Source organism: Hypanus sabinus, chromosome 13 (genome assembly GCF_030144855.1).
Source record: "Hypanus sabinus isolate sHypSab1 chromosome 13, sHypSab1.hap1, whole genome shotgun sequence".
In the NCBI taxonomy this organism is placed as follows: domain Eukaryota; kingdom Metazoa; phylum Chordata; class Chondrichthyes; order Myliobatiformes; family Dasyatidae; genus Hypanus; species Hypanus sabinus.
In genome coordinates this window covers 94282752-94309750 of record NC_082718.1, presented here as the reverse complement: position 1 = coordinate 94309750, position 26999 = coordinate 94282752, and the positions used below count along the sequence as shown (strand labels likewise).

The window sequence follows — 26999 nt, the reverse complement described above, 5'->3', positions numbered from 1 at the left end:
AATCCATTCCTGCCCTGGTGCCAGCCAAGTCTCCGTAATGGCCACTACATCATAATTCCATGTATGTATCCAAGCTCTCAGTTCATCACCTTTGTTCCTGATGCTTCTTGCATTGAAGTACACGCACTTTAGCCCTTTAACCTTATTACCTTTATCCCCTTTATTCTGCTGCTTTTTCCTCAAAGCCTCTCTATGTGTTAGATCTGGCTTTACTCGATGCACTTCCTTCACTGCTCTATCGCTCCGGGTCCCATTCCCCCTCGCAAATTAGCTTAAATCCTCCCGAACCATGCTAGCAAACCTACCAGCAAGGATATTGCTCCCCCTCGAGTTCAGGTGCAACCCATCCAATCTGTACAGGTCCCAGCTTCCCCAGAAAAGATCCCAATGGTCCAAAAATCTAAAACCCTGCCTCCTGCACCAACTCCTCAGCCACACATTGAACTCCCATCTCCTCCAATTCTTACCATCACTATCACGTAGTACTGGCAGCAATCCTGAGAACGCCACCCTTGAGGTCCTGTTCTTCAGCCTTCTGCCTAGTTCCTGAAACTCACACTTCAGGACCTCATCCCTCTTCCTGCCTATGTCATTGGTCCCAACATGTATCACGACTTCCGGTTGCTTTCCCTCTCGTACCAGGATGTCATGCACCCGGTCAGAGACATCCCGGACCCTAGCACCCCGGAGGCAACAAACCATGCGGGTGTCCTCCTCACATCCACAAAATCTCCTGCCTGCTCCCCTGACTATAGAGTCTCCAATGACGACAGCTCTCCTCTTCTCCGTCCCATCCTTCTGCAGGGTCAGACTCAGTGCCCAATTGAGTGCCTAATATGCCCAATTAAACTAATCCCAGCTGCCTGCACAATGTCTGCTTCCTTCCACCTCCTGCACATTCATGTGTGTATCTCAGAGCCTCTTTGATGCCGCTATTGTATTTATTTTCTTTACAATCACTCCGGGCAGCAGAACTGACCCCACACATTTCCATTGAACATACCCTCTTCTACTTTAAATGCATGCCCCCTAGTATTAGACATTTCAATATTGGAGGAAACAGGGTTCTGGCAGTCTACTCTGTCTATGCCTCCCATAGATTTATAAACCTCCATCGGATCATCTCCCCTTGGCCTCTGTCACACCAGAGACAAGCTTGGGCTGTATTTCCAACACCTCCTTCAAGTACGTGCCCTCTATTCCTGGCAGCATCCTGGAAAATCTCTTCTGCATCATCGCCAAACCTTCAACATCCTTCCTACAGGAAGGCAACTAAAGGCTGTACTCCAGTTGTAGCCTAACTAGAGTTTTAAAATGCTGCAACATAACTTCCTGACTCGTGAACTCAGTTCCTCAAGTAATAAAGGCAAGCATGCCATTTTCTTCCTAACCGCACTATCAACCTATGCACCCAGTTTTGGGGAGCATTAGAATTGGACCTTCGGATCCATCTGCTCACCAACACTGTTAATGGTCTTTCCATTAACAATGTTCTATTGCTTTAACCTGATCTCCCAAAGTGCAATGTATATACCATTGCACTTCGTGCTTTGCTTTTTGTATGTTATATATATGCAATATATATAATATACTATATATAATATACAAACAGCAGAGGTCCCAGTATGGATTCCTGTGAAACACTATCACAGACATTCAGCCAAAATCAATTTAATCAATCACAACCTATGTCTTCTATAGGCAAGCTAATTCTGAATCAAAATGGCTAATTCACTGTGGATCACATGCATCTTAATCTTCTGGATGAGCCTCCGATGAAAGAGCTTATCAAGCACCCTACTAAAATTCATGTAGACAACATTCATTCACAGCTCTGCCTTCATCCATCACCTCTGGCACCTCCTCAAAAACTCAATCAATTTAGTAAGACACGATTTGCCCACACGAAGCCATGCTTTCTGTCCCTAAATAGGTCATGAATTTTCAATGGCTCATAAATCCTATCAATAAGAATCCCCTTCAGTAAATTCTCTACCACTGACATGAGCCACTAGTCGAAAGTTTCCAGGATTATCCCTATTTCCCTTCTGAAACAACGCAACAACATTAGCTACCCACTAGTCCTTCTGGGCCCTTCCTGTCCCCAAGGAGGATATGGAGGTATTGGTCAAGGCCCCAGAAATCTTATCTCTTTCCTCTCACTATGTCCCATCAGGTTCAGGGCACTTACCCACCATAATGTTCTTTATCTCAAAATCCCCTGGCAAATCAGCATGCTCCACATTGATCTCCCTATCCTCCACATCCTTCTCATTAAGGACCTCACCAACATCCTCTGCATCTAAGCATATTTTCCCTCCAATACCTTTGAATGGTCCTACTCGATCCCTAGTTATTCCTGTGGATTGCCTTGGGATTCTCTTTAATCCAAAATACTAAAAAGTCCTAAGCCAAGGAGTTTTCATAACCTCTTGTGGTTCTCACTAATTCACTTTTCTGTCTTCTTTATAATGCACAGGGAGTCTATTTGATTTTAGCTTCTTAAACATTTCATACATTTGCTTTCTCTTGACTAAATTCACTGCCTTTCCTGGCCATCCAAGTTTCCCTTACCTTGTCCATCTTACTAGAACATACAGTACCTGTCCTGTACTCTGACTAGTCAATCTTTGTACATCTCAGATGCGGACTTGTTCAAAGACCCCTCTCCATAGTTCCTGCCTAATACCCTCTTAATTCAGTGCTCTCCAGAAAAGTCCACAGTTATCTTTAGCTATAGCTATCTTAAAACTTATCACTGTTCTCCCAATAAAAAGTGGTGGTCACTTGGCCAGGCTCATTCCCCAGTACCAGGTCCAGTATGGCTTCTCTTGTTGGACTAGCTACGTGTTGTTTTAAGAAGCATTCCTGGATGCACCAAACAAACAGTGTTCCATTTAAACTTCTTGTCTATATTAGACAAGTCGGAGTCACCCTCAACAACAACAATGTAGCTTTTCTATCCTTCCCTCATCTGCCGGCATATCTGTTCAACAATGAGCCAATAGCTCTAAGAATGGTCTGTATTATAATCCCATCAGAGTGATCACACCTTTTACATCTCTGAGTTCCATCTACAGTCGGCCCTCCTTATCCGCGGGTTCCGCATGCGTGGATTCAACCAACCGCGGATCGGGAAAACCCAGAAGTTCTCTCACCAGCACTTGTTGTTTGAACATGTACAGATTATTTTTTCTTGTCATTATTCCCTAAACAATACAGTATAACAACTATTTACATAGCATTTGTAGTGTATTAGGTATTATAAGTAATCTAGTGATGATTTAAAAGTACAGGCGGTCCCCAGGTAATGAATGAGTTCTGTTCCTGAGTCCGTCTTTAAGTCGGATTTGAAGTCGGAACAGGTACACCTGGTATTATTTAGCACAGTTAGTCAAACGTTTGTCTTATTATATAGTATATATTTTATCTTTCTATGCATATAAAACACTTAAGAAATGTGTGTATTTCAATAATTAAACCACTGTGTGGCTTAGTAATAATTGTAGCTTTCATCGGGCAGGGCCTTTCACGTGCTCCATTAAAATTGTTCCAATCGTTGACCGACTGTAGCCTAACGCTTTTCCAATGACCGATGGTGTTTCACCTCTTTCCGATTGCTTCATTACTTCCACTTTATTTTCAATAGTGATCATGATTATTTTCATGAACAGAAACACTGCAGATTCAGAGCTGTGCCGGGTCCTAAAGACCACCGCACTGAGACAGGTTAAATAAGGGACTTGAGCACCCGCGTTTTTTGGTATTGGGGGGGGGGTCCCAGAACCAATCCCCCATAGATAAGGAGGGCCGACCTTATATAAAAGCAGTGGATGAACCCTCCTTTATCTTCTCTCTGAGTGCAGCTGTAATATTATCCCTGATTAACAGTACAACATCTACCCCCCCACCTTCTTCTCTATCTTTTCTAAAAGATTGGAGCCCTGGATCACTAAGCATCCATCCCTGCCACTCTCTTATAGTTGCAACATTATGTCTTCATGCTCTGCATTTATCACTCTTACTCATAATACTCGTAGCACTGAAATACACAGGCTTCAAGCTATCCATTCTATTGTGTCCATGACCTGTTCTTCCTGGTGATGACATCCACCTTCCTTTCAATTGCTCCACTTTCTGACCTTGTCCTCTGGTCCCCTTCCCCTGCCAATCTGGCTTAAAACTTCTGGAGTAGCACTGGCAAACCTCTCGGCCAGAATATTGGTTCCCCTGAAATTAAGGTGTGCAGGTCACCTGTGGCCCCGAAATATCCCAGAACCTGAAACCCTGCCCCCTGCACTAGTCCCTAAGCCACTCATTCACCTGGCCTTTCATTCTGTTTCTACCCTGACTAGCAGGTGGCAGCTGGAGTAACGCAGAGATTAAGACTATTGAGGTCCTGCTTTACATCCTCTTTTCGAACTCACTGTATTCACTGAGCGGGACCTCCCCCCCCCTCCCCCCATTCCACCTATGCCATTGGCGGCAGTGAGCATTATGGCCGCTGGCTGCCTATCCACTCTCTTGAGAATGTTCTGCAGCCACTCGGAGACATCCTGGCATATCTTTCCGCAAGCCACAGGATCACTGTTCCTCTGCCTTACTTTACCCCCTCTCTGCTGAGCCTCAGAGGGTGGCATGGTGCCACTGCTGCTGCTGAGCCCTGGTGGGTTATTCGTCCTCTGCCCTTCCACCTGTGCAGCATCCAAAGGGGCATCGGTTTTTCCGAGGGGAATGACTACCACACTTGAAAACTGTGATAAAAAGTGTGCAACAATGTATTGTTTTGGGCAGCACAACTTTAAATCACGATTTTTCATGCGTTTTGCTGGCAGTTGGAAAGGACGTCAATAAAACTTCTTCAGAATACACAAACCTTATTGTTATTAATCATTGCTGGAGCTATTGATAATCTGAACAGTTTTTAATCAAGTGCCAAGTGTCTTCCAGTTTGAGTGAGATGGCAGCGTTGTGCGGAAGTGTTCAACACATAAGCTAATGTCCGCTGTTACATACCCCGTAACTGGGTCACTTACCAGCAAAGATAGAGAGGTCCGTTGAAGTCTGATGGTACTATTTTTAACAGTATTTATTGATAAAAATACACAAAAATAATATCAATGCAAACATACAGATGATATACGTCATCAATACTAAATCTAGAAGCGTGGGTATAATAATAATCAATAAGAAATAGCTCTATCGTTGTCTAGGGGATAATGTATTGTCCGATGGGAATATAAAAGTCACTTTCGTTCATTCAAGCTGCAGCGTTTTGGTTGGAGAGAAAGACGGGTTAAAACTTGCCCATTCCTTTTATGATGTCAATCCTTCGAGAGTCGTTGGGAGTTGATTTCCCCGTTGTTAGCTAAAAACCGTTCTTCCGTGGTAAAGGCACACCAATTCCAGGGCAAATGGAAACAGATGCACGTGGCCTTCCCACTGGCTTTCACTATTACGGGATGCTAGTGTTTCTTCTGGTGCGTCTGAGGGGCTGTTCCCACAGACCCTCTTTTATCCTGACTCACGGGGTCTCAGATGTCAATCAGGTTGAGATGATGCAATCCCTCCACCAACCTCCCCCTCGGTTTATTGCCTGGGGGCTTCCAAGAGACAATAGCCAGTATCAATAGTTCCGCCTTTCAGAGGCCAGGACACATTCAAACTCTTTGTGGATTCTGCATCTCTTTCTCTCATTTCCTGGGTCTCCTGAACTGACTCAATAGTGATTTTGCGATTCTCACAAAGGAGGGGGCTACCGTGCACCCTTCGGCCCCTCAGAGCTGTGGTACATCCGTAACACCGCATTAATTATATTTTTATTGATACCCTAATGGATACTCAAATCTGATAATGAGCTAAACAGACATTTGAGAAGATGCACTAAATTAAAAATTTGGAGAGGCACGCCTCATTTTCCTTCAACGGAACTAATCCTGCATGTATCAGGCAGAGTTCATGCACTGTGGTTCACTGCGAGCTCTTGTCATAAATTTTGGTTTAATTTATCTGTTCATTGGAAACCAGTCTGAGAGCACTGAGTGCTTATTGATGCTTGAAACAAACGTACTGTATTGCATGATTGACTTTGATGATTTGCTGCATGTGAAATTGCTTTCCTGTACCAGGCACTGGAGAAGATGGAGGAAAAAATAGTGATCCGTGTTATCAATTAATCTGATAGATGTTAACCTCAGGGCATCTTGTTGTATGAAAATAGTGCTACATTAGTAGTTACTTGTTCATCCTGACTCAACATCTAGTTTAAGAAGTGATTTACTCCAACTGTTACAGACCTTGAACCAGCATTCACACAGTTCCACGATAAAAGCCCTTCTTCAGAATCAGAATCAGGTTTATTATCACCGGCATGTGTTGTGAAATTTGTTAACTCAGCAGCAGCGGTTCAACACAATATGTAATACAGAAGAAAAGGAAAATAATAATACTAAATAAATAAATCAATTACAGCATATGTATTGAATAGATTAAAAATTGTGCAAAAAAACAGAAATAATATAGATTTTAAAAAGTGAGGTAGTGTCCAAGGGTTCAATGTCCATTTAGGAATCGGATGGCAGAGGGGAAGAAGCTGTTCCTGAATCGCTGAGTGTGTGACTTCAGGCTTCTGTACCTCCTACCTGATGGTAACAGTGAGAAAAGGGCGTGCCCTGGGTGCTGAAGGTCCTTAATAATGGACGCTGCCTTTCTGTGACACTGCTCCTTGAAGATGTCCTGGGTACTTTGTAGGCTAGAACCCAAGGTGGAGCTGACTAAATTTACAACCTTCTGTAGCTTTTTTTCGGTCATGTGCAGTAGCCCCTCTCCCCCATGCCAGACAGTGATGCAGCCTGTCAGAATGCACTCCACGATACACAGAAGTTTTTGAGTGTATTTGCTGACATGCCAAATCTCTTCACACTCCTAATGAAATATAGTCCTAGTGAAGTATAGTTCATTATCCATTAGGGGATGAACTTGTCTCCATTTTTTGCAGCACAATGTGAAACTCTAACAATTCTCTCTTCATTTTAGCATAAGATGTTCCCAAGCCATTGAGGTCTATTATGGAACCTAGGGCAGGGCATTTGCCGTACCAAGCATGAGGATAAGATGGTATCTCTGGTTCATCTGTAAAAGTTGATAGGGGTCATTAGGGATATGCCACATTGGTGAAGTACAGAAGCTGGTGTGCTTTCATGTTCATAGTATCAACGTGGCTGTATCAGGGTAGCTATTTATTTATTTAGTGAGGTACAGAACGAGCACTTCCGGCCCTTCGACCCGCCCAGGAACCCCCAATTTAATCCTAGCCTAATCACGGGACAATTTACAATGACCAATTAACCTACCCACCGGTATGACTTTGGATTGTGGGAGGAAACCCACACAGTCACAGGTAGAGGATACTAACTCCTTACAGGCGATGGCGGGAATAGAACTCAGGTCACAGGGAGATTCTGGGCAGTCTCTAGAGTAGGTTACGTTGGCAGCGCAACATTGTGGGCCAAAGAGCCTGTAATGTGCTGTAGATTTCTACCTTCTGTGTTTGTGTTATGTCCCTGATGCTGTAAAGTGTTGTGCTAACCACTCGGCCACCAAGCTGCCCTTGTTATTGCTAGCAATATTTACAACTGGGAATTCCAGGAGTTTGAAGCTCTAAACAATGTCCACCTCAGCAGCCTGCACTGTTGACACAGAAAAGAGCATGTACTCTGCCCTGTTGCCTGAAGTTGCTGACCAACATTCCTACTTTCTAACATGGAAAATAACACAAATACAGAGCTTTCAGTGGCAATTCCAGAAATCTAGTTATGCTCCCAACAAGAGGAATCATGGTAGTCAAGCTGTGGAAAAGTTTTTCATTATACACTCTGTGGCCACTTCCTTAGATACACCTTTACACCTGCTCGTTAATAAAAATGTCTAATCAGCCAATCATGTGGCAGTAGCTCGATGCATAAAATCGTGCAGACAAGAGGTTCAGTTGTTGTTCAGACCAAATATCAGAATGGGGAAGAAATGATTTTAACTGTGGAGTGATCACTGGTGCCAGACATGGTCCTGATCGCAAGGGATTTTCATCCACAAGTCTCTTGAGTTAACAAAAGATGATGTGAAATCAAAAATAAAACATCCCATGAGCAGCAGTCCTGTGAGTGAAAATGCCTCGTTAACCTACCATGGGGAATCCGTAGTAGCTGGGTCACTATGGAAAAGGTGGAGAAGAGGAATGATAAGGGACTCCATAGTTACTGAAGCAGACAGGAGATCTGGCTGATGAACCCGTATTTGAGGAATTGGTACAGGGAATGTTGTTTTCTTTGACCTTCAGAAGGTCTTTAACAAGGCGTCGCAAATGAGGCTGCTTAACAAGATAATAGTCTTTAGTATTACGAGAAAGATACTAGCATTGGCTGACTGGCAGGAAGCATAGAGATAGAATAAAGGGGGCCTATTGTGGTTGGCTACTCTTAACTAGCAGTGTTCCACATGGGTCTTTGTTGGGACTGCTTGTTTTCACATTATTTGTCACTGAGTGGGGTGACAGAATTATGATGAAGTCTGCAGGCAATATGGAGATAGGTGGAAGGGCAGGTTGTGTTATTGAGGAAGCAGGAAATCTGCAGAAGGACTTAGACAGATTAGGAGAATGGGCAAAGAAGTGGTAGATGGAATAGAACATAGGGATGTATTTGGTCATACTTTCTAAATGAAGAGAATATTCAAATGTCACAGATGCTAAAGTACTCAGGAGTTCTCGTGTAGGTTTCTCTGAAGGTTGACTTGCAGATTGATAAGGAAAGCAAAAGCAATGTTGGCAGTAATTTCAAGAAGACTAGAATTTAACAGCAAGGATGTCAGACTGGGGCTTTATAAGGCATTGGTGAGACCGCACTCAGAGTATTGTGGGCAGTTTTGGGCCTCTTATCTATGAAAATATGTGCGGGCATAGGAGAAGGTCTAGAGAAGGTTCGATAGGTTTCAATAGGTGCATTTAATGTCAGAAAAATATATACAATATACATCTTGAAATTCTTTGTCATAAGAAGGATTCCAGGAATGAAAGTGTTAATGTACGAGGAGTGTTTGATGGCTTTGGGCCTGTGCTCACTGGAATTGAAGAGAATGATGGAACGTCTCATTTAAAACTATAGAATATTGAAAGGCCTAGATAGGGTGGGTATGGAGAGGATGCTTCCTCTCTTTGGGGAGACTTGTATCAGAGCGCACAGCCTCAGAATTGAAGGAAGTCCATGTTTAACAGAAATGAGCAATTTCTTTAGCCAGTCGATAGTGAATCTGTAGAATTCATTGCCACTGATGGCTGGGAAGGGCAAGCTATTGGGTATATTTAAAGCAAAGGTTGATAGGTTCTTGCTTAGTCAGAGTGTCAAAGGTTACAGGGAGAAAGCAAGAGAATGGGGTTGATAGGAATAATAAATCTGTCGTGATGGAATGGCAGAGGAGATCCGATGGGCCAAATGGCCTAATTCTGTTCCTATGTCTTATGATATTTTGGTTTTAGGTCAGAGGAGAATGGTCAGACTATCTTAAGCTGACAGCAAATCAGTAACAAGATATAACAGTGGTGTGCAGAAGAGCACCTCTGAATGTTTAACACATCAAACCTTGAAGTGGATGGGCTGTAGCAGCAGAAGACCATGGACGTACACTCAGTAGTCACTTTATTAGATACAGGCAGTTTTGAATTACAGTGCAGAGTAGGTAAGCCACCACTGTTTCCTTTGTTACTCATTAGCCTTCTACATTGTCAGAGTGCATCATTATTTCTGCACACTTATCCATTAACTCTTAAATATTCCGTGCCATTTTAACCCTCAGCCATGATCCAGAGACATTCCACACTCCAGACTCTGAGTGAAGTCACTAGGATGAGGGTGCAAAGGTGACAGGAGCATAGGAAGTGGGCGAAACACAGAGTGGATAATTTTCTAACCTTTGGTTTATTTACAATAAATATTCTTTCATGCATTTACTGAAAGTCTATTTACTGTAATTAGCCTAAAGGCATCAATTGACTCATGGAATTGTGCGGGTTGCCTGAGCTGGTGAAACAAGACAAAATCTAGCAGTAATCTCTTAGAGATCCACCCAGTAAAAATTTGAGTCTGCAAGATCACAATTTTTCTTTCTGTGGCAACTAAAATAATTTTCTTTGTAATACCATTGCCAGTAGATCTCCTTGTCTGTTTGTTGTGTCTTCAGAAGCATATCAAGTGCTTTCTGGGACAGGCTGGTTCAATTCCATGTTCTAGGTTACAGTTCCCATTTTTCCATATCTATCCTATGGAATATCTAGTTCTACGTTAATTATGTAGACTTGGTATAGATTCCTTTAGTTAAACTTTATCAATTCACTTAGTCGAACTCAAAGTGTCAGTGTTAGACTCTGCCGAATAATGTTATTCATTTCAATGTTACATGACTGATAGTGCTCCTGTTTGACTAGGGATTAAATCAATATGACTTGTGTACAAGCATCTGCCACAATTTGTATGTTAGGTGCATATCAGTTGATGCCATTTTTCAAGAGAAAGGTTAGTTTTGTTATACGTACGTCAAAACATCAGGACATAGATTGAAGCGTGTCATTTGACTAAATGACCAGCACTGTCCAAGGTTGTGCTGCGGGCAGCCTACAAGTGTTGCCTTGCTTGTGACGCCAAAATAGCATGCCTACAACTTACTAACCCTATTCCGTATGTCGATTTGGACTGTAGGAGGAAACTAGATCACCTGGAGGAAGCCCGCAAAGTCACGGAGAGAAAGTACTGACAGACCCCTACAGACAACAACAGGAATTGAACCCTGATCTTACAGATGGTGTTGTGAAATGTTACGCTAACCACTACAGCACTTGCATGAATGGCTCCTTTAGGGACATTGCAATAACTCCAGTTGCCCTTGGGGCATTTGTTGTTCATCGCCAGCAGTGCATATCCTCTAAGCAGCGAGATTTCAACATGCTGCACTGGAGCAGGACCCCACCAAGGCACGTTTAAGCTACTTTCTATCTTTTGACCCCAATCTGTGGTACTGAACTCTGGAGCTACATAAACCCAGCACGATGGCGCGAATCTGCGGATGGTGCTGGTCTGTTCCTCTGATTGCCTCTATCCTGACCATCCCACCCCCTGACCGCTGACCGCACCACCTCGCAGATGGTACACATTGGAGGGCTCAAGCACGTCACCTAACTTGTTCCTCTGATGGCTAAGCCAAACCAAATCCCAACCTCTGGCTCTCTCTTCCAATAAACCCTTCTCCACATTAGGCCCTTTAGCCTCAGTCCTCAATGAACCATCTTATTTTCCTCAGGAAGCACATGACCAAAGCAGTCACCATTGTTGAGCATTGACCATGTCCCATGCCTACAGCACCCACGGCCATGTTGTCTACTCAGGGAGAGATGTTCTTTGATGCAACTAATGAGAATTGTGGCACATGCAAATGTTATTTAGGTAATCCATATATTGTGCAAAATCAGGCAGTATCACTGAGCTTGAGGATAAAGCACCAGTACCTGTAAAAGTTCCTGATGTTACATAGATTAAAATAATCATTTATGTAATTCATGCTACATTGCTCCAGGATTTCTCAGACATATTTTAGACATTTATGCTTTTTGTATGATGAGCTTCCTCTTAATATCTCTGTAGACCTGAAACCTCATGCTCTAACTTCAGAGTATTCCAGTGTTTCACTGTATGCTGAGATGGTGGACTTCAGTAAACACTTTACAGGAAGAACCGAGCCTGTTTCACTCTCTCTAGAGTGACCATTGAAAATGGGAACAAAAATGGAAGATGGAAAGTGGCAAGAGGGGAAAGATGGAGGCCTATATTTCAAACCCCGATGGACCTGGAGATATTCCTGCCGCTGTCTGTAAGGAGTTTGTACGTTCTCCTTGTGACCACGTGGACTTCCTCTGTGTGCTCCATTTTCCTCCCACACTCCAAAGATGTATGGGCTAGTAGGTTAATTGATCACACAGGTGTAATTGGGCAGTGTTGGGCCGGAAGGGCCTGTTACTGTGATGTATCTCTAAGTATATTTATTTAGTTAGGGTCTAAATCCTCAGTGAAAATTTGCGATGTGTTTAGTAACTCACATGAATCCCTGGCTCTCAACCAAGCAAAGTGGAGAAGGAATACTTGGCATGGCATTGAGAGGCCCAAGCCCATTTGGGTGTTCCTGGCGTAAACAGTGGAAGGGGTACACAGCAGCCCTGAGCTCATCACCCAATGTGCCCACTGAAGCACACCCTGCCCCAAACATGGCAGAATCCGTGTGGAATGGAAGCACACCATCCACTACCCTGAGGAGCCGTCTAAGAGAATGGGAAAGAAAGCTGAAGTCCACCTGTTTTGAAATGTGACTAAGGTTGGTTTTGAGGCTGGTGGCGGGAGATTGTGGGTTGCTTGCAGACCACCACAAAATCTGCATGTAGGGTCTTGTTTCAAAGAGGAGGAAATCTCATTATTGTCAGGGGTAGTACTTTGAGTTTAATAATATTGTGATAGAGTTAGCTGTTCTTACAACTGCCTTGGAAAAACTGACACTTCCATTTAGTGAAAATGCAGTTGTTTTCTTTTAAGAAGGAACAATGGTGAAAGTAGCTGAAATGAGCAATTTCTGCTTCTGCATGGGGCACGCTTTTGAAAGCCATTAGCAACGGCCAAGCCTGGAAGAAAGGTTTACAGCACACCACTGGTGTTTCTTTGTGCAACTTTCTTTTCACTTGGCTATGAATGGATACTGAAATTGCAGATTACCAAACACATAAAACTCAGCGGTGCTACTGGATTGATTTCTTGAGAGTACCTAGAATGTTGCGTGTGTGTATCATCAGCAATAATCTCTGCAGGAGATGAGCAACTGTATGATTTGCAAAGAGCAATTCTGATGTATCAGGTTCCTGTGGATAAAATGTGTGGAAACCACAGCCCTAGTTACTTTTAAGTCATTACCACAGCCTACTGTACCATATTAGTAATGACTTTAGTGCAACTCTGCACAGATGTTTAAGATTATTTTAAAGAACTTTAAAGAACATAAAACAAAAGGCAAATTCAAGTCATTTTCCAGGAAACACCTAAGTATGGACACTGAAGTAAGGCTGAAGTTAAATGCAACTGTTACTTTAGATCAAATCAAGAAAACGGGAAAACCTAGAAAAATAAAGTGGAAACGACTGAAGAAAGGAAATTATAGTAATCAAAGGTTCACCAACTATTTATATTCATTTAATATGGGGACTGAAAACACAAGGCCACAATAAGACGTGCACTGATTTTCTAAAATAGCTGTAGTGACAGCAGCACACACAAAAAGCTGGAGGAACTCAACAGGCCAGGCAGCTTCTATGGAAAAAAGTACAGTCGACGTTTCAGGCTGAGACCCTTCGGCAGGACTGGACAGCCAGCTGGTTTAATGGGAAGTTCCTTAGAAAGAAGCTCTCAGAGGAGATGAAAAGAAAAGTTGCTCGAGTTATAGAAAACATAATTACAGACTTGTTTTGAAATCACACACAAATAATTGGTTTTAAATATAGTCTTCTGATTTTGCAGCAGTACTGAACAGTGCAAGGGTGAATATTAAATTAATTTGCCAATTCTGTTATTCATAATGTTAAGTCTAATAGTGGGTAGTAGTATATATTTTTGTCATATTAAGCCCTAATTTTAGATACTGAGTAGTTCCCTCTGGATATACATCTATTCAGGATTCTTTATGCTGATGGGTTAAACCTGAATCTTTCAAGTGTGACATCTTCTGATGGATAACCAGCAGCTTCTGAGTAGGAACAACCGTTTTAAAAATCAGGGCATGTCCTTACCATAGCTGCATTGAATCCTGCGTTCATTTAAATAATATTATAGCATCACCATTACAACCAGTCAGAAATATTTGCCTGATTTACCTGCAATTAAACTAATTAGTTGGTTTATTATTCATCATATAGCAATTTTCTGCTGTTCTGCATGTGTTTTACTTGCTCCTGTACTCTAATCAGGATTCCCGTTAATTTATCAGTGGTGTTCTCTGAAACAGTGCACTCTCTGCACTGATGAAATTGGATGCCTTAGTAATTTTTAAGAATGCATAAAACTGAGTAAATTTTTTGATCAATAAGTCATCTGAGCACGACAGAACTAGTTCAATGTGGTGCTGTTGTGATGAGTTTCTATGTTCAGTGCTTGATGTTATATGAATTCCCCTGTGTTCATATGGTCTGTCTCCCTCAATGCTGTTGGAGGACAGTACCAAAGTTCTGGGTCTGTGGTTCATGCTTTGGACTATGCTTCAATAGGACTCTTTCGATCTCGTGTTTTTATATTCCGTGTTTTTGCTTGTTGCTGTTTGCAAGATTTGTTGTTTTCTTTCTTGCATGGGAGACTGGTTGATGTTCTTGTTGCCATTTACATAATTTTTTTTCCATGTGGGGATGGGGTTACTTGAGGGTTGATGTTTCTCTTTGAACGGCTTCCATGATGTTCTTTGTTTCATGGCTATCTGGAGAAGACGAATCTCAGAGTTGTACACTGCATGCTTACTTTGATAATAAATGTATTTTGAATTTTGAACTTTGACATTGATCTCTTCTGCCTGATGATTGAAAGGCCATTGAAAATGTACACAACTGCGTGCAATCTCAATTTCTGCACCATTAATAAAGATTCTGGCATGAGCTGTCCCACCAGCCACATTTATATATAATATCTTGGTGGTATCTGATTGATGAGATGAAGCTTAAAAATATTTTTTATTGTGACAAACCTGATCAGGTACTGTATTAGAGTCTCCAGGGCCTCCTCATTGTCAGAGATTGGTTTGTGCCAATCTTCTTCTGAATGGTCCATTAGAATAATCCCAAAGGAGGTTCTTAGCATATGTCTTGAATTTTATACCAAGCTCATTTAAATTTCATAATTAGACAACAATGATATCTTCTATTAAACTTTACTGCAATGCTCATGAAAATTAATGGCATTGCCTCTGTTATGTACATTGGGCTCAGCTGTTAACAAATCATCTCTTCCTTGTGGCATTAATATTTGAGTTCAAGTCATGCCTTCAAAATTTGTTGGGTTTGAATCTATAATTCACCGAACTAATGACAAATATTTCACCAACTGACATCTTAGGGAAAACTTTGCTGTCTGGAAGCTACAGTTGTAACGGGAACTGCTGGCACTAACCCAGTTACTCTTCAGTATGTCTTAGCCTTCACAGTTGCTGTTGAAAAGAGGGTTCTGCGTTTCAGTGAGTGACAAATGGCATGGCATCTAGGGGGTGGCCATTGGGATCTCCCATCAGGTCGGACTCACTGACTTCAACAGGGATTCCAAAGCTGTGGATTATAGCGGGAAAGGGGAAAGTAATTAACATGCTAATTATTTCATTTTCTTTTAATTAACTTAATTTTTAAAAGAAATTAATCACTTAATAGTTTACTTCAATGTTAATAGTTTTTAAGTTCCACTGAGTGTCAGAGAGACGTGAAAATTGTTAAAATCACTTCCAGCTTTGATAAGGGACAATGCTCCACGTTTGTCAAAACCTATTGGGGTGATCTGGAAGTGGGCTTTCAGCAATATCACGACAAGCAGGTCAAAATAATCAGGTCCTTCAAGTTTAAATCGAAAGCAATTCCATTTTTTATACTTGAAAGAAGGCCTCTTGCTTCCCTGTGACATATTCTCTTCCATATCCACCTTAGTACTCCTCTCACCCACCAGACAAGGCCAATATACACTGTAGCTATCCATGGCATAAAACATATGGGAAAGTCCTCAACTGAGAGCTCCATGCCAGGAAAGAGCGCTTTATGTACAGGAGGACCTGCTGGGACTCTATTGGAGGAGCCTGCCAGGAGGTGACTCCAATGGTATCTTGTAGGTGTGAGGATCACCATCCAATGGAACAAAGCAGAAATAACTTTCAGGTCCTTACAGGAGATATCAGTGCTGGTTATAGTCATAACAAATCATGTGAGTGCCTAGATCTGTGCCTCTTTCACCAGAGTCAGTGCAGGTGATCCCCCATGGGCAGCTATCAGAGACTTCATGTGTTGTTTTCGAGTGATGACCGGTGAGCTCCGTCAGTCTCGAGGACTGGAGTGTGTTGAGGGTTAGTATGTCTGTACAGGTGACAAATGATTTTGAAGACTCATTGCCAATATGTTATCAACTGTCTGTGCAGTCAATGAATTCCTCCTGGACTCTGCAGAAGTTAAGGGTGTGGCGTGTTGATCTCGGTTGTCTTTCTGCTGCTTTTGCACTTCATCCTGCATCTCAGGGGCTCAGGTGTGCTTGCTGCTGCGCGCACTGCCAGTGCTTGTAAAAGGGTTGCTGACCATGCCGATGATGTCTCTGCACTTGTTGGGAGCGATGCAGGCTTGGAATATCATTCTAGAGCAGGGGTCCTCAACCTTTTTTATGCCATGGAGCCTCACCATTAACTGAGGGGTCTGTGAACCCCAGGTTTGGAAACCCCTGTTCTAGGGGAACAATGGTTCCTTCTCCAACCACAATTGTGCTTGTGGAAACTCTTGTCAGATTGACACTCAGCTACAGTAACTGGAGAACACACAAGCATAAGCATAGAGGGCAATTGCCTACTCTTAAGGGAAGCAGCAACACTGGAAAATCCCAGAGCCTGAGTTCAGTGGAAGATGTTATTACATTAAAAATATTTTAATATACTCTATTTCCATATGTTGCTTCACCCTTTATTTGAGATGTAGGATTCACCGAATTAACAGTTTTGAGATTTAATGTTCATAGATCGTTGTAAGTATATTTGTAGGATCAAGTGATGTGAAGCCATAGTTTCTCATTACATATTGATTAGTTTACATTGCTGGTTGCTGTTATACACATAGGGACAGCAATTTACTACTTGAAAATAAAGTTGACACTGAAATGTAATTATGACATACAGTGCAATTATGTAGATGGTAGAAGTCGCCGATGTAAAGAGTGAGGTCGCATTGATTAAAGCTGGAGTTTCCAGTCGGAGCGGCCAGTGTCACGTCACTTAGGCAACAGTAAGCTCATCTGGATTCACGTTCAGCAACGCTTATTATCATTGAATGTCAAGAAATTTTGTTGATTTTTGGCAGCCGTGAAATGCAATATATAAAAAATTACTAAAAATATATATTAAAATATATAAAATAAGAAATACAAAGTATAAAATAAAGAAATGGTACGAACAAGAGGAAGATAGCAAGGTAATATTTGTGGTTCATGGACTGTTCAGAACCTGGTGGCAGAGAAGAAGCTGCTTCTAAAATGTTGAGTCTGTATCTTCAGGCTCCTGTACCTCTTCCCTCGCAGTAAGAAGAGGTTTTAGGTTTTTGGAGAGTCAGTAAGTCTTTAAGAGCTGAGTGGCCAGTGGGGTACAACTCTTGATACATTGCTATGTCAGCCATTGGTATTAATTTTGAGTGTGCCGATTTCAATATAGGGTGTCTTGCCGGTACTTCTACCACAGTGATTTGGCAAAGATCCATCAAACACCGCAGTCCAAGAATGTCAAGTATATGCTGCCAGACATGAATGCCCCTGGGCTTTCTGATAGATACAGGATGTGCCATCTGTCAGTTCATTCCGCAGCAGGAGTCCACGTGTAAAACAATATTGCTGAAGCCTCCAACAATTACTCTGGGAATTGGCTCTAAGATCTCGCGACAGGTCAGTCTGAGTGCAACTCAGCAGCCCTTTGATTTCCTTGGGGATTTTAAGACTGAGGATTAGGAAGCAATCCAGAAATCCACATTTAGGTCTCTAATCCATGGGGATTTAGGTTTAATGTTTAACATTTTTAATTTTCTGCATGCTTCCAATTAACTTTACCTTTTGAAAAAATGTTTTTAATTTAAAAAAAGATAACTCACTTCCATGTTAAGCATTTGAGTGTCAGAGACGTTTTCACTTTCAGAGATTACTTACTGATTTCACACTGACAGCGGTGATGCATTGCCAGCTGTGAGTGTTTAGCAGTATTTCAGGACACTGCGCTGCCTGAAGCCTTGTTCTGGTTAGATTTCAGATGTTTTATGCCTCCACACCTGAACCAGGTAAGTAAGAGTATGCTGTGAGAAAGAGTACAGAGTACGGCTGAGACGAGCAAGATGAATCCCAGTGTATTTTTTCTAATTAATCAAAGATGTTAGTATGAAATACTTCCACTTCTTTGGCTTTCTGGATTATAAACTTGGCTCATGCTGATAAATAGAGCCAGTGTTGTTTCTATGTTCTCCCTATTGCCTATGCCATGCCTTGTTCTCATTGTTACCATCAGGAAGGAGGTACAGAAGCCTGAAGGCACACACACAATAATTCAGAAACAGCTTCTTCCCCTTCACCATCCGATTTCTGAATGGGCATTGAACCCATGAACACTACCTCAATACTTCTATTTCCATCCTTAATTAATTTAGCGATTTTTTAAATATATACTTACAGTAATTCTTTTTTTCTCTCTATTATTATGTATTGCATTGTACCGCTGCTGCAAAGACAACAAGTTTCACAACATATGCCAGTGATATTAAACCTGATTCTGATGTGCAAATGCTAAATAATAGTTTTGGATTAATATCAAAACCTTTTCAGTTTTCAGTTATTATAAAGAATACTCTCATATATTGCAATGAACTGTCTTTATAAATACATTACAAACTTCACTAACTACAGGTGAGGTGATGGAAATAGACTACCCTCCAGCTGATATTTTTTTTGTAGTCTTTACCCTGCTGTTGAAAACCATAAACCTTTATATGATTTCTTAACATTGATGTGATGAGCATTTGAAGGACAAAAATAATCATCTATAAATTACAGCGGGAGCATGTTTCTCATCTTTTTGCATTTTCTCAATGTTCTAGCTGCTTGTTTTTGACAACTTAATGTTACCTTGTGCCAATAAAGCAAAGATTATACTTTCAGTCTACTAGAACTAACAATACCTTAGTCCTGAACTGACCTCAATCATCTGTCTTTAAGTGTTTACTGTTTCTTAGGGCAGCAGATTTCAGAATAAAGCTGGAAAAGAACAGCTGACCCTATTACGATCAAACTGCTTTATTTCCCTATTTATCCTCTTATTTCATTGGTTAATACCGGCTTACAACTTACATCGTCCTAATACTCCATGTTCCATCTGCTGCTCTATTCTCCCTTGCTTCAATTTGTTTCCAATGGTTGAACTGAACTAACCCTACCCAAGAGTAGGTGCCATGCCCACGTGGAGCTGATGGGGGAAAGGGCGTAGAAGGGTAGAGTGTGGGATAGGGAGAGGTGGTTCACAACCACCCAACCCACTGTCGCCCGTCATCTTGAACTCTTCTAATCATCCTAAATTATAATTATTAGCTGTACCCATGGGCCCTAAATAGACAATAGACAATAGACAGTAGGTGCAGGAGTAGGCCATTCGGCCCTTCTAGCCAACACCGCCATTCACTGTGATCATGGCTGATCATACACAATCAGTACCCCGTTCCTGCCCTCTCCCCATGACCCCGCTATCTATAAGAGCTCTATCTAACTCTCTCTTGAATGCATCCATAGAATTGGCCTCCACTGCCTTCTAAATGGCCTACTCCTTATTCTTAAACTGTGGCCTCTAGTTCTGGACTCACCCATCAGCGGGAACATGCTTCCTGCCTCCAGTGTGTCCAATCCCTTAATAATCTTATATGCTTCAATCAGATCCCCTCTCATCCTTACAAATTCCAGTGTATACAAGCCCAGTCACTCCAATCTTTCAACATATGACAGTCCCGCCATTCCGGGAATTAACCTTGTGAACCTACGCTGCACTCCCTCAATAGCAAGAATGTCCTTCCTCAAATTTGGAGACCAAAACTGCACACAATACTCCAGGTGGGGTCTCACCAGGGCCCTGGACAGCTGCAGAAGGACCTTTTTACTCCTATACTCAATTCCTCTTGTTATAAAGGCCAGCATGCCATTAGCTTTCTTCACTGCCTGCTGTACCTGCATGCTTGCTTTCATTGACTGATGTACAAGAACACATAAAGCAAAGTAAAATCCTCCCATCCCACCTGCCTCTCATGTGAGAAGCCAGCTCTAACAATGGCTGTATCTTTAAACCAGGAAAGAATTATTTTGGAGAAGTTCCAGCAAGTTTGTGCTGTCAGAAGTTAAATTTTTAGTCTTTCTAATCAACGCAAAGCGCACATACCGGTTGCAGGTGGGGGAAGGGGCGGTGTGAGTGATTTTAAACTTAACACATTATGCGATGTGATAGGAAAGACACTAACAGGATGTTAGGGGAAAAATAAAACAGAGCATCAAAAGGTCATCAGTGTTAGGGAGTGGGAGAGAAAGTTCCTTAAAAAGAATCAAGTTCAAGTTTAAATGTCATTCAACCATACTTGAATACAGCCGAACAAAACAGCATTACTACAGGGGCCAAGATGCAAAGCACCAACAGACATACGCAGCACAAAGCTCATGTAAGATTGCAGTAAAATATAGGCACACAAAAAATATTTAGCCCAAGTCCTTGACTTGAATGTTGCAGCAGACTGCAATTGAAGACAATACATCTTGTCTTCTGCCAAGCGAACACCAGAGGGCAGCACTGACTCCAGCATGAATGCCTCACCACGCCACCTCTGGCATGGCGGTGGAACACGCTAACTGTTGCAAGCAGGCGGCACCGCGACTCGAGGCCTGGCCCCTCACTATGGTGGAGTCCACCGAACTCTTGTCATCAATTGGCGAATTGACTGGATTAACTCATGGAGAAGCCAGGTGAGTGGACGGGGCCGCAAGACGTAGAAGAACTTGTTGCTAGGGTTAGTTGATAGTGTGTGAGAAGATGCTGATGTACAGCATAAATCAATTGGACTGAATAACCTGTGTCTGTGCTGTGTATTCTAGATACGCCCATGTAATATCTACACACATCCATAAATCAGAGCATTGAGTATAGGAGTTGGGATGTAATGTTAAAATTGTACAAGGCATTGGTGAGGCCAAATTTGGATTATTGTGTACAGTTCTGGTCACCGAATTTTAGGAAAGATGTCAACAAAATAGAAAGAGTACAGATGAGATTTACTAGAATGTTACCTGGGTTTCAGCACCTAAGTTACAGAGAAAGGTTGAACAAGTTAGGTCTTTATTCTTTGGAGCATAGAAGGTTGAGGGGGGACTTGATAGAGGTATTTAAAATTATGAGGGGGATAGATAGAGTTGACGTGGATAGGCTTTTTCCTTTGAGAGTGGGGGAGATCCAAACAAGAGGACATGAGTTGAGAGTTAAGGGGCAAATATTTAGGGGTAACATGAGGGGGAACTTCTTTACCCAGAGAGTGGTAGCTGTGTGGAATGAGGTAGAGGCAGGTTCGATTTTGTCATTTTAAAAAAAAAAATTGGATAGGTATACGTACAGGAAAGGAATGGAGGGTTATGGGCTGAGGGTAGGTAGGTGGAACTAGGTGAGAGTAAGCGTTCAGCATGGACTAGTAGGCCAAGATGGCCTGTTTCCATGCTGTAATTGTTATATGGTTATATGGTAACATCATTGCAGCTAGCTGCACTCTTGCCACCAGATTCAAGCTTCACTGCAGTGGAATAAAGTAATCCTCCAAGTTATTGAGCAGTACTGTACTGTGCCAATAATCTTATGCTACTGGCAAAAGCATCAACAGAGATTTAAATAGAACAAAAAAATACTTATTTCAAACCTTAATAGCATCTCAGCAAACTTTAAAAAGTAGGCTTGTAAATATTATATCTTTACAGCATATTCCTATCACATTATTACAAAGGGTGTTGATTATGCAGTGAAACACCATTCTGGTTAGAAAGCAGCTTGTATTATTACAGTCAGTGTCCAGGAGACCATATGAATGTGATGAATACCATTTATGGAACTGAAAGAAGGGAGAATTGAATAAAGCACATTTCTGCTGATAGAATAAATTGGACACTGTGCTGGAAATGATTACCAAGCCAGAATGGAATTGAACGATGGGCTGTGTTTCTGTATTTACTTTTCGGTAGATTTAGCGGTTGGCCCTGGCATTTCTCCTGACTGAAGCATTTTTGATAAATCGTTCTGTTTAGAGCATTAAGCTTAGCAATGTTAAAAGATAAGCTTAAATCATCAGAGATTATATCTTTTCAAGCCTTTCAAGGGGTGCCGAAGCATTGTGGGCAAAGTTCCCTCTAATTTTTAGTAGTCAGTGTGTGCAAAAATCTTGTGCAAATTTTTTTCCTGTGACAAAAGGATATGTGCACTGAATGCACACATGGCACAGTTTATGTATGTTTGCAAAATGTTTGACATAAAACTGCACAGAATAACAATGAAATAACATACATATTTAAGTCACTCAGTTATTTTTTCTCTCTCCTGTCTTTGGCATTTACCCTTTCTTTGTAAACTCTATCTAGACTGATAGAACTTCCATCCAATTGATAGCTTTTAATTCTCATTAACATATCCAAATGACATTCACCTAAACGGTTTCTCAGCTTGTTTTTGAGTTGATTCATTAGGCTAAAACCTTGCTCACAGTCTGCACTAGATGCAAGAAAGGTTCCCCCAACGTTCATCAACTGTGCAAGGTTGCAAAACGGTTCATTTTAAAGTACAAATGCCACCATTTGTATCCACAAAACTGCCTGTCCAGGTAGACCTATTGTCTCAGCTTGCTCCTGCCCCACTGAACTCATTTCTGCATACCTTGACTCTGTCTTATCCCCCCTTGTTAAATCTCTTCCCACCTATGTTCGTGACACTTCTCATGCTTTGAATTTTTTCAATGATTTTAAGTTCCCTGGCCCCCACCGTCTTATTTTCACCAAGGATGTCCAGTCCCTATATACCTCCATCCCCCACCGAGATGGTCTCGAAGCTCTTCGTTTTTTTTTGGATTCCAGACCTAACCAATTCCCCTCTACCACCACTCTCCTCCGTCTAGCGGAATTAGTTCTTACTCTCAATAATTTCTCCTTTGGCTCCTCCCACTTCCTCCAAACCAAGGGTGTAGCCATGGGCACCCGTATGGGTCCCAGTTATGCCTCCCTTTTTGTTGGCTTTGTGGAACAGTCCATGTTCCAAGCCTATACAGGTATACGTCCCCCTCTTTTCCTTCGCTACATCGACGACTGCATTGGCGTTGCCTCTTGCACGTGTGCTGAGCTCGTCGACTTCATTAACTTTGCCTCCAACTTTCACCCTGCCCTCAAATTTACCTGGCCCATTTCCAACACCTCCCTCCCCTTTCTTAATCTTTCTGTCTCCATCTCTGGAGATGGCCTATCCACTGATATCTACTATAAGCCTACAGACTCTCACAGCTACCTTGACTATTCCTCTTCCCACCCTGTCTCTTGCAAAAAGGCTATCCCCTTCTCACAATTCCTCCGTCTCTGCTGCATCTGCTCTCAGGATGAGGCTTTTCATTCCAGGACGAAGGAGATGTCTCCCTTTTTTAAACAAAGGGGCTTCCCTTCATCCACCATCAACTCTGCTCTCAAACGCATCTCTCCCATTTTCCGCACATCTGCTCTCACCCCATCCACCCGCCACCCCACTCAGGATAGGGTTCCCCTTGTCCTTACCTACCACCCCACCAGCCTCCAGGTCCAACATATAATACTCCGTAACTTCCGCCACCTCCAACGGGATCCCACTACCAAAAACACGTTTTTCCCTCCACCCTCCTTTCTGCTTTTTGCAGGGATCGCTCCCTACGTGACTCCCTTGTCCACTCGTCCCCCCACCCATCCCTTCCCACCAATCTCCCTCCTGGCACTTATCCTTGTAAACGGAACAAGTGCTACACCTGCCCTTACACTTCCTCCCTCACCACCACTCAGGGCCCCAGACAGTCCTTCCAGGTGAGGCGACACTTCACCTGTGAGTCAGCTGGTGTGGTATACTGTGTCTGGTGCTCCCGGTGTGGCCTTTTATATATTGGTGAGACCCAACGCAGACTGGGAGACCACTTCGCTGAACACCTACGCTCGGTCCGCCAGAAAAAGCAGGATCTCCCAATGGCCGCACATTTTAATTCCACATCCCATTCCCATTCTGATATGTCTATCCATGGCCTCCTCTATTGTCAAAATGAATCCAAACTCAGGTTGGAGGAACAACACCTTATATACCGGCTGGGTAGCCTCCAAACTGATGGCATGAACATTGACTTCTCTAACTTTCATTAATGCACCTCCTCCCCTTCTTACCCCATCCCTGATATATTTAGTTGTTTGCCTGTTCTCCATCTCCCTCTGGTGTTTCCCCTCCCCTTTCTTTCTCCTGAGGCCTCCCGTCCCATGATCCTTTCCCTTCTCCAGCTCTGTATCACTTTCGCCAATCACCTTTCCAGCTCTTAGCTTCATCCCACCCCCTCCGGTCTTCTCCTATCATTTCGCATTTCCCACTACTTTCAAATTTCTTACTACCTTTCCTTTTGGTTAGTCCTGACGAAGGGTCTCGGCCTGAAACGTCGACAGCGCTTCTCACTATAGATGCTGCCTGGCCTGCTGTGTTCCACCAGCATTTTGTGTGTGTTGCCACCATTTGAGCAAGTTTGAAATCAGTTTGGATTTCATTTCTCCTTGCATGGAAAATTTGAAATCATCAAACTGTCTTAACTATTACAGTATTTTCAGCTAGAAAATCATGATATTGGGATGCCGTGATGCAGCTGTACAAACCGGAACAGGAAAGGTGAGGTGACGTAAATTAGTGATGTGCATTGTGGTATTTGAAAAACTGACTAACTAGTTAACAGAAACATTTAGCTAAAAGATTATTTTCAATAAGGCAATACCTATACTGCAACAAACATCAGCAAGATATAGATTATCGGATCATAGTCACATTTCTGTTTGTGGGAGTCTGATGTGTGCTAATTGGCTGCTGAAATATCAATGTTGTAGCAGCAACTCAATTTGAAACTCTGCTTCTTTGGATGTGAAGTCCCTTTGAATTTTCTTTGACATCTGCTGACCAAAATCAATATCGTAATGTTCACACAGTGAATCAGTTCAAAGGGGATTTGCCTTACCAGAATGGTACTAACATGCACGAGGCCCATCCCTCAGCTCCTGAGGCAGATAAAGCCTCTAATCTGGGGGAGTGGGGGCCAAAATCATTGCTGTCAGAGCTTTCCCTGGTAGATTCCAGACACTGTGGGATTTAGTTTGGCTCTTGATTCAAAGAACATGTGCTCTCCTTGATGCCATGGATCGAAATCTCTGGCATTAAGATCAGCCCAAGCCCCATGACGTGGATAGACTACTTATGCATAAGTTCAGGCACATTAACAATGTTCCAAATTCAAAGTAACTTTATTATTGAAGTACAGGTATGTCACCATATACAATCTTTTCCAGCAAGCATTCACAATAAGTAACAGAAACACAGCAGAACTGATTAAAGGCCGTCCCCCAACAGGACAGACAACCAATGTCCATAGACAACTAACTGTGCAAATACAAAAACCAAATAATAATAATAATAGTAATAAATAAGTTAACAAGCAGTATTGAGAGCATGAGGTGAAGAGTTCTTGTAAGTGATGCCCTAGGTTCTGGTAACAGTTCAGTGATGGGGCGACAGAAGTTACCCCGTCTGGTTCAAGAGCCTGATAGTTGAGGGGTAGTAATTGTTCCGGGACCTGGTGGTGTGAGTGCTGAGGCTCCTGATGGGAGCAGTGAGAAGAGAGCATGGCCTGGGTGGTGGGGGTCCTTGATGATGGCTGCTGCTTTTCCTGCGACTGCAATCCGTGTAGATGTGCTCGGCTGTGGCGAGGAGTTTACCCATGATGAAATGGGCTGTATCTTGGGTGAATTTAATATTCCAGTAATATTTGAGAAAATTGTGAATATATATTTTGATTAATCATTCTTTGTTTACATGGTTCATTATGGTTGCATGCAAGAAGTATGTGAATGGCCAATGTGGTTATGCCTCATGTTCCATGTGAGTGCCTCGCTAAAAGGAAAGAAACTAAATGCACATGCATCCTGGCTCCTGAGTTTTACTTTCAATTAGTTTTTGGAATTACAAAACATAGCAGTATCCACTACGTTTTGTAGGCTTTTCCATTCCAGGGCAGTTGTGTTTCCATTACAGGCCACGATGCAGCCAGTCAATATACTCTCCACTGCACATCTGTAGAAGTTAGTCGAAGTTATAGATGTCGTGCCAAATCTTCACGTGCTTCCAAGAAAGTCAAGGCATTGCCTTGCTTTCTTTGTAATGATCTTATGTGCTAGGCCCAAGTAGATCCTCTGAAATGTTAACACTGAGATGTTTAAAGTTATTGGCCCACTCCACCTCATGATTCCCCCCCCCCCATGAGAAATGCCTCATGGAATGTTTGCTGAGTGCAGAGAAAACGGCAAAGATGCAGCACAAACCTCCCCCATCATTTTAATCCTATTCACCTGCAAGGATGGAAAGGTGACTATTACTATTGGCTCCTCTGGGACTGGATTTAAGTGTTGCCCTCTATCTGTATTGACGGTCCATTTATTAAAAAAATATGATACCATACAATACTCCATTTAATGACCTTAGTATGGTACTGTGATTTTTCTTCATAATCGCTTGAATTTGTGTTGGCGCATGGCCTACTAGATAAGGCATCGGTCTAGTGATCTGAAGGTTGCTAGTTCGAGCCTCAGCTGAGGCAGCGTGTTGTGTCCTTGAGCAAGGCACTTAACAACACATCGCTCTGCGATGTCACCACTGCCAAGCTGCTTGGGTCCTAGTGCCCTTCCCTTGGACAACATCGGTGGCGTGGAGAGGGGAAGGCCTGCAGCTTGGGCAACTGCTGGTCTCCCATACAACCCTGCCCAGGCCTGCACACTGGAAAACCTTCCAAGGCACAAATCCATGGTCTCACGAGATTAATGGATGCCTATAAGCTTGAATTTATATTTAAGCTACAGAGTGCCAAAGGA

General features: G+C 42.4%; 1 protein-coding gene across 3 annotated transcripts in view; it reads left to right on the top strand.

Moving 5' to 3' along the window:
• Positions 1-26999, top strand: part of si:dkeyp-14d3.1 (transmembrane protein 132C) — a 1066091-nt gene that overhangs the window by 793826 nt on the left and 245266 nt on the right. The gene's annotated exons all lie outside the window — the stretch shown is intronic.